This window comes from Triticum dicoccoides, chromosome 1B (assembly GCF_002162155.2).
Source record: "Triticum dicoccoides isolate Atlit2015 ecotype Zavitan chromosome 1B, WEW_v2.0, whole genome shotgun sequence".
Classification (NCBI taxonomy): domain Eukaryota; kingdom Viridiplantae; phylum Streptophyta; class Magnoliopsida; order Poales; family Poaceae; genus Triticum; species Triticum dicoccoides.
This window is the reverse complement of record NC_041381.1, coordinates 61,991,207-62,004,143: the sequence shown is the minus strand read 5'-3', so window position 1 is coordinate 62,004,143 and position 12,937 is coordinate 61,991,207.

Genomic DNA, 12,937 nt, shown 5'->3' with positions numbered 1-12,937 from the left:
CCGCCACTGGACGGAAAGCGTTGATGTAGAGCTTCCATATCTTCCCAGATGGAGAGCAATTCAGGCCAGCCGGACCACTTAGATCTTGTTGCACCGATGTACAGCCTTTGGGAGCGGATACCATCTTCTTCGCAAGTTGAGATCCTCTGCAGTACCGTATGGTGCTGTAATGTGGTAGGACGGCGTGGTCTATGGGCCAAGACATGAACTAGTCGAGGATTAGGAAACTACTCATAGCAATTAGGATAGGACTCTTCTAGTCGAATCCGACTAGTATTCTTGTAAAACAACCGACCTGTAACCCTGCCCCCTGCAATATAAGGTGAGGCAGGGACCCCCTCCAAAGCAATTCAATCCAACCAACACACAAGACGTAGGGTATTATGCAATCTAGCGGCCCGAACCTGTCTAAATTGTGTGTTTGAGTTCACTTTCGAGTTCCTGATCTCGACGAGCCCCACGCGCTAAACACTACCTCGGGCAGCCCCCTCGGTAGGTTGCCGGGTCTAAACAATGGCACGCCAGGTAGGGGCTCCCACTATATGAATTGACGCATATGCCGACGGCCAAAGCCGTCGGCAGAGGCCCTAAAACCATCGGCATTGGCTATGCCGATGATTGCCGTCGGCATATACCCGTCGGCAATGAATGCTTCGGCCAACCTCGGTTAACCGTTGGCATAGTAAAGATTGATTCCATTTATAAAAGCTTTTTAATTGATTCCTTTTGCTATTGGAGTTTTATAAAAGCTTTTTAGTTGATTCTTTTTGCTATTGAAGAATATAATAGTTTTATTTTAGTTAATCATAACATAATATTTTAATTGATTATTTTTAGTTTATTCTTTTTGCTATTAGTTCTTTTTTTTGCTATTAGTTCATTCTTTGAGCTAAATGACCCTTAAATTGAAAAACACTACAAATAAACTCTGAAAAGGTTGTAACTTGGCATGGTGTCATCATTTCACCCACATAGCTTGTGCTAAAAAGTTGAGAGGGTGACGACAAAAACTTGATGCACTTCGTGTACAAAATGGACGATCTCTTTCGAAGTATCAGGGTTTCGGACGAAAACTCATTTATTACAAAGGGCATTTTTTTGAACCTATTTGAATTCCAGAACTTTTATACTCAAAATGCACCATTCAAAGCCACATTATCAATTTTCAATCCTTTCTGACTTTATTTGGTATTTTTCATGCATTTACTGATATTTTGAGCTAAATGACCCTGAAATTGAAAGCACTACAAATGAACTCTGAAAAGGTTGAAAGTTGGCATGGTATCATCATTTCACCCACATAGTCTGTGCTAAAAAGTTGAGAGGGTTACGACAAAAACTGGATGCACTTCGTGTACAAATGGACAATCTCTTTCGAAGTATCAGGATTTTAGACGAAAACTCATCTGTTACAAAGAAATTTCATTTTTTGAACTTATTTGAACTCCAGACATTTTTTGTGTTCAAAATGCACCGTTCAAAGCCACATCATCAATTTTCAACCCTTTCTAACTTCATTTGGTATTTTTCATGCATTTACTGATTTTTTTGAGCTAAATGACCCTGAAATTGAAAAGCACACAAATGGACTCTGAAAAGGTTGAAAGTTGGCATGGTATCATCATTTCACCCACATAGCATGTGCTAAAAAGTTGAGAGGGTTACGACAAAAATTGGATGCACTTCGTGTACAAAACGGACAATCTCTTTCGAAGTATCAGGGTTTTGAACAGAAACTCATCTATTACAAAAGGCATTTCATTTCTTCACATGTAACTGCAGTGATATTCTAGATCAAAGGCATCATCATAATAGTTGTGGAGAGAAAGTCTTCGCTTTTTCTTCGCTTGTGTCCTTTGCTTATTGCGCCATAACCATGGATAATCTTCATCGTTTGCTTATTGCGCCATAGCCACGAGGTAGGCGGGTGCGCCTAGGAGGTAGGCGTGCCCCCCACCCTCGTGGACCCCTCGTGGCTCCACCGTCCTACTTCGTTCGCCTATATATACTCATATACCCCGAAAACATCTAGGAGCACAACGAAACCCTATTTTCACCGCCGCAACCTTCTGTACCCGTGAGATCCCATCTTGGGGCCTTTTCCGACGCTCCACCGGAGGGGGAATCGATCATGCAGTGCTTCTACATCAACATCATAGCCTCTCCAATGATGTGTGAGTAGTTTACCACAGACCTTCGGGTCCATAGTTATTAGCTAGATGGCTTCTTCTCTCTCTTTGATTCTCAATACAAAGTTCTCCTCGATCTTCTTGGAGATCTATTCGATGTAATACTTTTTGCGGTGTGTTTGTCGAGATCCGATGAGTTTTGGGTTTATGATCAAGTTTATCTATGAACAATATTTGATTCTTCTCTGAATTCTTATATGTATTGATGTGTACCTTACCAGTACTCGTAGTAGCTCCTGGGTATTTGATACCGGTGCGGTTGCTCATATTTCTAACTCAAAACAGGAGCCGCGGAATAAGCGGAGACATGCGAAGGACGAGGTGACGATGCACGTAGGGAATGGTTCCAAGGTCAATGTGATCGTCGTCGGCACGCTACCTCTACATTTACCTACGGGATTAGTTTTAAACCTCAATAATTGTTATTTAGTGCCAGCTTTGAGCATGAACATTGTATGTGGATCTCGTTTAATACGAGATGGCTACTCATTTAAATCTGAGAATAATGGTTGTTCTATTTATATGAGAGATATGTTTTATGGTCATGCCCCGCTGGTCAATGGTTTATTCTTAATGAATCTCAAACGTGATGTTACACATATTCATAGTGTGAATACCAAAAGATGTAAGATTGATAATGATAGTCCCACATACCTGTGGCACTGCCGCCTTGGTCACATTGGTGTCAAACGCATGAAGAAGCTCCATGCGGATGGACTTTTGGAGTCTCTTGATTACGAATCATTTGACACGTGCGAGCCATGCCTCATGGGCAAAATGACCAAGACTCCGTTCTCCGGAACAATGGAGCGAGCAACCAACTTATTGGAAATTATACATACTGATGTGTGCGGTCCAATGAGCGTTGAGGCTCGCGGTGGTTATCGTTGTGTTCTCACCCTCGCTGATGACTTAAGTAGATATGGGTATGTCTACTTAATGAAACACATGTTTGAGACCTTTGAAAAGTTCATGGAATTTCAGAATGAGGTATAGAATCAACGTGACAGAAAATAAAGTTCTTCCGATCAGATCATGGGGGAGAATATTTAAGTCATGAGTTTGGTACACACTTAAGGAAATGTGGAATTATTTCACAACTCACGCCGCCTGGAACACCTCAGCGTAACAGTGTGTCTGAACGTCGTAATCGCACTCTATTGGATATGGTGCGGTCTATGATGGCTCTTACCGATTTACCGCTATCATTTTGGGGATACGCTTTAGAGACAGCTACATTCACTTTAAACAGAGCACCGTCTAAATCCATTGAGACGACACCGTATGAATTATGGTTTGGGAAGAAACCTAAGCTGTCGTTTCTAAAAGTTTGGGGATGCGATGCTTATGTTAAGAAACTTCAACCTGAAAAGCTTGAACCCAAGTCGGAAAAATGCGTCTTCATAGGATACCCTAAGGAAACCATTGGGTATACTTCTACCTTAGATCCGAAGGCAAGATTTTCGTTGCCAAGAACGGGTCCTTCCTGGAGAAAGAGTTTCTCTCGAAAGAAGTAAGTGGCAGGAAAGTGGAACTTGATGAAGTACTACCTCTTGAACCGGTAAGTAGCGCAGCTCAGGAAGATGTTCCTGTGGTACCTGCACTGACTAGATAGGAAGTTAATGATGATGATCAAGGTACTTCGGATGAAGTTGCTTCTGAACTTAGTAGGTCCACAAGGACACGTTCCACACCAAAATGGTATGGCAACCCTGTCCTGGAAATCATGTTGTTAGACAACGGTGAACCTTCGAACTATGAAGAAGTGATGGCGGGCCCAGACTCCAACAAATGGCTTGAAGCCATGCAATCCGAGATAGGATCCATGATTGAAAACAAAGTATGGACTTTGACAGACTTGCCCGATGATCGGCGAGCGATAGAAAATAAATGGATCTTTAAGAAGAAGACGGACGCGGATGGTAATGTTACCATCTATAAAGCTCGACTTGACGCTAAGGGTTATCGACAAGTTCAAGGGGTTGACTATGATAAGACTTTCTCTCCCATAGCGAAGCTGAAGTCCGTCCGAATCATGTTAGCAATTGCCGCATACTATGATTATGAGATATGGCAAATGGATGTCAAAACGGCATTCCTTAACGGCTATCTTAAGGAAGAATTGTATATGATGCAGCCGGGAGGTTTTGTCGATCCTAAGAATGCTAACAAGGTATGCAAGCTCCAGCGATCCATCTATGGGCTGGTGCGAGCATCTCGGAGTTGGAACATTTGATTTGATGAAATGATCAAAGTGTTTGGGTTTATGCAGACTTATGGAGAAGCCTGTGTTTACAAGAAAGTGAGTGGGAGCTCTGTAGCATTTCTCATATTATATGTGGATGACATACTTTTGATGGGAAATGATATAGAACTTTTGGACAACATAAAGGCCTACATGAATAAGTGTTTTTCCATGAATGACCTTGGAGAAGCTGCTTATATATTAGGCATCAAGATCTATAGAGATAGATCGAGATGCCTCATAGGTCTTTCATAAAGCACATAACTAGATAAGATATTGAAGAAGTTCAATATGGATCAGTCCAAGAAGGGGTTCTTGCCTGTGTTGCAAGGTGTTAAATTGAGCTCGGCTCAATGCCCGACAACGACAGAAGATAGAGAAAAGATGAGTGTCATCCCCTATGCCTCGGCCATAGGGTCTATTATGTATGCCATGCTGTGTACCAGACCTGATGTAAACCTTGCCGTATGTTTGGTAGCAAGGTACCAAAGTAATCCCGGCATGGAACACTGGACACCGGTCAAGAATATCCTGAAGTACCTTAAAAGGACTAAGGATATGTTTCTCGTTTATGGAGGTGACGAAGAGCTCGTCGTAAAAGGTTACTTTGATGCTAGCTTCGACACGGATCTGGATGACTCCAAGTCACAAACCAGATACGTGTATATTTTGAACGGTGGGGCAGTAAGCTGGTGCAGCAGCAAACAAAGCGTCGTGGCGGGATCTACATGTCAACAGGAGTACATGGTAGCCTCGGAGGCAGCACATGAAGCAATCTGGATGAAGGAGTTCATTACCGACCTAGGAGTTACTCCCAATGCGTCGGAGTCAATGACTCTCTTCTGTGACAACACTGGATCCATTGCCCTTGCCAAGGAGCCCAGGTTTCACAAGAAGACCAGGCACATCAAGCGTCGCTTCAACTCCATTCGTGAAAATGTTCAAGATGGAGACATAGATATTTGCAAAATGCATACGGATCTGAATGTCGCAGATCCGTTGACTAAACCTCTTCCGCGAGCAAAACAAGATCAACACCAGAACACTGTGGGTGTTTGCTTCATCACAGTGTAACTAGATTATTGACTCTAGTGCAAGTGGGAGACTGTTGGAAATATGCCCTAGAGGCAATAATAAAATGATTATTATTATATTTCCTTGTTCATGATAATTGTCTATTGTTCATGCTATAATTGTATTAACCGGAAACCGTGATACATGTGTGAATACATAGACCACAACATGTCCCTAGTGAGCCTCTAGTTGACTAGCTCATTGATCAACAGATGGTCATGGTTTCCTGACTATGGACATTGGATGTCATTGATAACGAGATCACATCATTAGGAGAATGATGTGATGGACAAGACCCAATACTAAGCGTGGCACAAGATCGTGTAGTTCGTCTGCTAAAGCTTTTCTAATGGCAAGTATCATTTCCTTAGACCATGAGATTGTGCAACTCCCGGATACCGTAAGAGTGCTTTGGGTGTACCAAACATCACAACGTAACTAGGTGACTATAAAGGTGCACTGCAGGTATCTCCAAAAGTGTCTGTTGGGTTGGCACGAATCGAGACTGGAATTTGTCACTCCGTATGACGGAGAGGTATCTCTGGGCCCACTCGGTAATGCATCCTCATAATGAGCTCAATGTGACTAAGTGGTTAGTCACGGTATCATGCATTATGGAACGAGTAAAGTGACTTGCCGGTAACGAGATGGAACGAGGTATTGGGATACCAACGATCGAATCTCAGGCAAGTAACGTACCGATTGACAAAGGGAATTGTATACGGGATTACTTGAATCCTCGACATTGTGGTTCATCCGATGAGATCATCATGTAACATGTGGGAGCCAACATGGGTATCCAGATACCGCTGTTGGTTATTGGCCGGAGAGTTGTCTCGGTCATGTCTGCGTGATTCCCGAACTCGTAGGGTCTGCACACTTAAGGTTCGATGACGCTAGGGTTATAAGGAAGATTTGTGTCTGATTAACGAATGTTGTTCAAAGTCCCGTATGAGATCTCGGATGTCACGAGGAGTTCCGGAATGGTCCGGAGGTGAAGATTTATATATGGGAAGTCATCATACAGTCACCGGAAGTTTTTGGGGGTATACCGGTATTGTACCGGGACCACCGGAGGGGTTCCGGGGGTTCACCGGGAGGGGCCACCTATCCCGGAGGGCCTCATGGGCTGTAGAGGGAAGGGAACCAGCCCCTTGGATGGCTGGGCGCCACCCTTTTAGGGCCCATGCGCCTAGGGTTGAGGGTAACCCTAAGGGGGGCGCCTCTCCTTGCTTGGGGGGCAAGCCCCCTCCCTCATTGGCCGCCGCCCCCCTCTAGATCCCAAATAGAGGGGCCGCCCCCCTTCCCCCTTCTCCTATAAATAGAGGGGCGAGGGGAGGGCTGCAGCACCACATCCAAGGCGCACCCCCTCCCCTCCCCAACACCTCTCCTCCTCCGCGCGAGCTTGGCGAAGCCCTGCCGGAGAAGTGCCACTCCATCACCACCACGACGTCGTGCTGCTGTTGGAGCCTTCTTCCTCAACCTCTCCCTCCTCCTTGCTGGATCAAGGCGCGGGAGACGTCACTAGGCTACACGTGTGCTGAACACGGAGGTGCCATTGTTCGGCGCTAAGATCGGAATCCACCGCGACCTGAATCGCTTCGAGTATGACTCCTTCATCTGCGTTCTTGTAACGCTTCCGTCTCACGATCTTCAAGGGTATGAAGATGCACTTCCATCTCTCTCATTGCTAGTCACTCCATAGATTGATCTTGGTGATGCGTAGAAATTTTTTAATTTCTGCAACGATCCCCAACACCCAGGGCCCATTTATTCTTGGGCTCATTTCTAGAATTCGGTTACTTATGGCCCGTTACTTTCATTTTCTGCTTGTGGGCCAAATTTAGCCTGTGGTTACAGTTGGCCCATTTGTGGCCCATTAATATGTTGGGCCGTTTTCATAGTGTCATCAAATACAGCCTATTAACGACGGCCCGTTATGGTCGGCCCATGAACGGATGATTCCAACTCTAGCCCGTTTATGTCCATAATGCGGTCTGTTATTGGCCCATGTTTGGCCAATCGATCATGCGGCCCGTATAAGGCCCATTGATGATACGGCCCGTAGGAGGCCCATTGTTTCTATGGCCCGTAGAAGGCCCATTTTTTCTACGGCCCATAGAAGGCCCATTGTTTCTACGGCCCGTAGGAGGCCCAGTGTCACTACAGTAAATATGTAGCCCATGGTTATTGTGGCCTAGTTTTAAAAAATAGGTTATTGTGGCCACTAACAAACCGCGGAAAAAGAACTGCATTGACTACAAGCAAACAAATAAACAAGACAACAAGGAAATAAATAAGCAAGCAACATACGCTAGGCTATCACGGCTATTACACATATTACATCCACTAGGCATCAAAGTTCGCCACCAGTGCAAATAAATGTGCCAACAAAAGAATATAAAAAAGTGAGAGCACTTCAAAAGGCACTAGGCCTGGCAAGGTCGGGGCCCCCAAACAGCCGAAGAAGCAGATTAGACCTCAGTTGTGTCAATGATAGATGCTTCACCCCTAGCTGTATGGCACGATAGTGCGCAAGGCAGTCCTTTGACATCTTCATTACATCTTTGACTTCATGTCGAAGCTGAGCTGACACAAGCCTTTCTGCTTTAAGTTGAGACTGAATAAGTTGAACTGATTGAGGCAGCAACTACACACATGTTGTCTCACACCTGCTCGTGAGTAGCTTCAACTCACTCTCTTCATCAAGATAGGACCTTGGGGTCATCTCGCTGTCCTCAAGATGGTTTGGCTCACTATCTACCCTAAAGTTCTGCCTGGCATAAGAGATACGACTCTGAAAGAGAAACAGGGAGACACGTAACAGGTTCCACAATTATATAAGCAAATAAATGGATCTGTTCTGCATAAGGAACATGTTTTTGCAACTACAATTTGAAACTGGTAGTTGTTGCAAACATCCAATCAGATGTAAACAGCAAAATAAACAACAATGGAGGAAATGATGCCTATCCAAATCTATACTAGAACAAAGTTTGAAGGCTTGAGAAGGATGAAATTACATTACATGTTAACACGGGCTGGACAAAGCCCTTCTCCATGTTGATGGAAGGATAATTCAATAAATTTCCCAAAGAAAATTCTTTATAAGCGTTGCCATTATTCTACATTTGGCAAAGAGTAAATATAGATCAAATAATATCTGAAGAAACAGAGGATAATGAAGCTCGGGTGCAAACTGATGATACATAATCAAAAAGCAATTAATTAAGTACATCGTTACAAGGCAAAAGGGAGAGAAGTACTGACAAGAGCAATGCAGAGCCCAGTATTGTTGTGAGATCGTATGATCCTTTGAGCAAGGAGATTCGTCTGAAATTAGTTTTCCTACAAGAGAGAAGGTAAGGCACATGCAGAAATTTAGGAGTTCAAATTTTGAATTGATATCATAGACAGTACCTGACACTGGGCTCTCAGTAGTTCTAATAGGGGTTTGGCCACTGGAGTAGGGGTAAAGTGTGGTATAGTTGGGCCTGTGTTTTCTGTGGCTGCTGATCTATCTGATTTAACAGGTATCACTACCTTTTCCAAATACCTAGTTTGTACTCCTTGTGGATCTGCACTAACCCTCTTCCTTTTGGACATCTATTACGGAAGAACAACGTTTGACTGGAAAACATAGTATGACGACACATGGAATAGGTACAGAAAATGGATAGGTATGGCATATACTCATATATAATGCTTAAACTAAGAAGATGGTGTAAGAAAGTAGAAGTAATGCAAGAGGTCAGATGCAAAATATGTGCGACCAATACAACTTTTCCAAGTTAGAGCAAGCACCTTGAAGGGTGAATAAGATAGGCCATCCTCCACCATGCCAAGTTTGTTAGCTAGTGGATTGTTCCGCAATACTCCTCTCGTGCACCCATTCTCATATTCATTTTGATAATGTTCAGTATCTGACATGCATGAAAACATAAAAACAAGTGAGATTATCTTTGTAATGCAGAGTTGATTCTAATCCAATACTGCCTCCCTGTAAACCCCTTTGTGCTATCTCTGCAATTATTTTAAGAGATGCCATGCATGCTGTAATTTGGTGTGTGCATTAATATAATATGTCCTACTACTCAAAATATGAGAGCTCCAGAAGTGATGACACTTCGCAGATGACAGCTTCAACATATAGTAAAGAATAACAAGTTGACCTGACCTGACAGATACAAAATATACTAAGGGAGAACAACTTGACCTAACCAGTTGACCGCAAGAGAAGTGGATCATCTTAAAGAAGAGCAGAAGAGCAAGTAGATTGAAGATATTACAAGTCTTTCAATACAATGTCGGTTGGCCACCCATGATGAACCAGAGCACCCAGAGAAATACTATTCTTTCCGGTCTCTCCATATGTGGCTCACATGCATTTGGAAACTAAAGTAGGAACATTTAGCTGACCAATTAAACATCTCTTAGTTTTACTAATATCAGCATAATATCATATATGAATTTATACAACTAAGCTTGTTTAGCTCGATGGGTGGAGCAGTGCTATTACGACACGAACCACGTAGGCTGATCATGGTCATCATAAAATGGGGAAACCATAAGCATGATGAGTATAGTGTTGACCATGGCAGTGGGATGGCAGATCTAAAGCTGCAAACCGCGCAAAGGGTAGTTAGCAACCGATGTTTGCTTTGAAATAACAACTAAGATTTGGTATGGACAAGAAAGTACAGTCAACAAGTGGATTAAAGTGGAAACTCAAGTGGGACCTTTAGCTAACCAATTAAATGTGTCTATTAACTAATATCAGTATCATATCACAATCATATTTGAACAACTAAACTTTGGAATTTTGAGTGTTGTGTTGTTTAGCTTGAAGGGTGGAGTATTTCTAGTATGACAGAAAGCACCTACGCAGATCATAGTAGAGTAGATAAAAGGGGAAAACCCTAAGCATCAAGAGTAAAATCAGGAAGGTGGAACTAGCTGGACTAGTGGGTGGCGCGCATGCTTTTCAAAATGAATATAAGAACATTAGGTGACCAATTAAACATTCTCTGTTTTAGTGATATGAGCATCATATCAGATTCATATTTCAACACGTAAGCTTGGGGTTGAGGTCTTGAGGAGCAGTGCTAGCATGACATGAAGCACCTACGATGATGTTAGTGAATATAAAGGGGGGAAACCATAAGCTTTACGAGTATAGTGTCCGTGCCATGACGGATCTGAAGGTGCAAACTGGACAAAGCTACTTTGCAACCAATGTTTGCTTTCAACTAGCCACTACAATTTGGTATGGACAAGAAAAATACAGTAAACAGATTACGATCTATTTCCCGGGTGAGATCAATAACTTAAGCACATATGGAAGAGTAACAACTCTCTTGCGACGCCGTGTAGGCCTATGCTGATACATTGAGGGTGCTGCGGGTGTGATGGCTGTCAGCGGCAGGGAAGAAGACTTTAGACAGCAGACGGCCGGTTTGGGGGATAAATCTTGTTGCCATGGACGAGGCGGTCGTAGGAGCGGCAACGGCAAGGTGGACGACGGCGCCGATGAAGAGAGAGGACGCGATGAAAGGATCCTAGTCCAGCGTCGTGGATGAGAGGCGTCCATCTCTTGCAGTGGACGAAGGGGTAGGGGTAGCGGCTCCGACAAGGTGGAGGATGGGGTGGCGGACAGAGGAGGTTGGCCGCAGTGGGGAGGTTGTCATGAAGCCAACGGTGTATGAATGGGGAAATGGAGGGGAGGGGGGATCTCAAACTTTGGGACACGCTTCTCTGAATTGTGGGAAAGTTACGAACTTATCCCCCGTTTAAAATTTCAGACATCACGTCGGTTGGGGATAGGATGGTAATCTCGCACCTCCCAAATATTTGTCGGTAACTATTTCGGGCGAGGAGAGGGTGTTTTTCCGCCCACGGTTGGCGCCCATGGTGTATGAACAGGGCTGATAGGTAGGGCGGTTGTGTCATGTCTGAGGGAAGTTACACATTTGCCCCTATTTAAAATTTTAGCCTACATCTATTTCGGAGAAGGAGAGTTTGTTTTGCCGCCCACCGTGTATGAATGGGGAAACGGAGGGAGAGACACATGTCTTTCGGACGAGCTTGAATCAAATGTGTTTTGCCGCCCACGTTTGGCGCCCACCGTGTCTGAATGGGCTCAAAAGCCGTCATGTCATGTCTGATTGAAGTTACTAGTCTACTCCTATCTACAGCAGTGTAAATCCGGTCGATAAGGATGTCAAGTGTCAGGGGTAGACAGTAATTTCCATCTTGCAAACACTTGCTTCGGGCAGCCCACAAATTATAGTGGGTATTTAGCCGCTTCGTTCAAAACTTGGGAGAATTAGCATTCACGTTTGCCCCGGGCCCTAGCAAACTAAATTCATCCAATTTGTATTTGATTACGAATATCCACAAATAATTCTACGTTTTGTTATTTATTTCTTCAAAACCACAACAAAGATTTATTCCACCTTTATATATGATTATGACTTAGAAATGTTGTGATATTCGAATTTAGTAGGTTGGATACACTTTGAGTCAAACAGTTATTTCATCCAATACAATATGCTCACATGAAAAACAGTTCACCTTATGTCAATCATACAATTACTGAGGATTACCTTGCTAAAAAATTCGGATCATTACAACACATGGACAACATAGGGGGTCTTACAACATAATCCATTCATAGACATGACACAACATGCAAGTATAATAATCTAATGACAATTTCAACTGGTATCTAAAGAAGAACTGGGATTACCTTGGGCTTTAGATAGCAGAAACAACAGGACCTCCTCTGTCTTCAAATGCAACATTCTTACTTCCTACAATTCTCGGGTTGCTTGCATAATGCGTGCCGCAAATTGCATAATTTCCAGCCTCAAGATAAAGATTACCTCATTCATGGCAGCCACACCATCTCTTTCTTCCTCTAGTAGAGACTCAAGAACTATAATATCTGTGCTCAAACTGCTCTCCGGCGGTGTTGCCTCTGAACTTCTACCATCTGGTAACATGGATGGCGCACTGCTTCCATAAATAGATTCTGGGGTTGTACATTGTGTCCTAGTGTGAATGGCATCCTGAAAGGTTTCCGCTGGACATAAGTAAGAGATATTTATCGCATGATCCAGGCTGTAAGCTTACATGGTAAATGACATACGAACTATTGCCGAGAATGGCAAGCTATATTTAAATGGTTTGAAGCAGCATCAGCCGAAAAGAAATTAAGATGGTAAGATGAAACTAGGGATGTAAGTGGCAAATAAACGACATCTGTCAGTCCCATCTAGTTAGTTTTTGCTAGCTCCCTAGTTCATTTTCCTCAAAAAACAAATACTCTTTGAACAATCATACAACTAGTGGACTTTAATCGGGATTAAATGGGACCCAGTTGACATCCCTAGTTGAAAGGGAGTGTACCACCGCTATATTTAAGTTG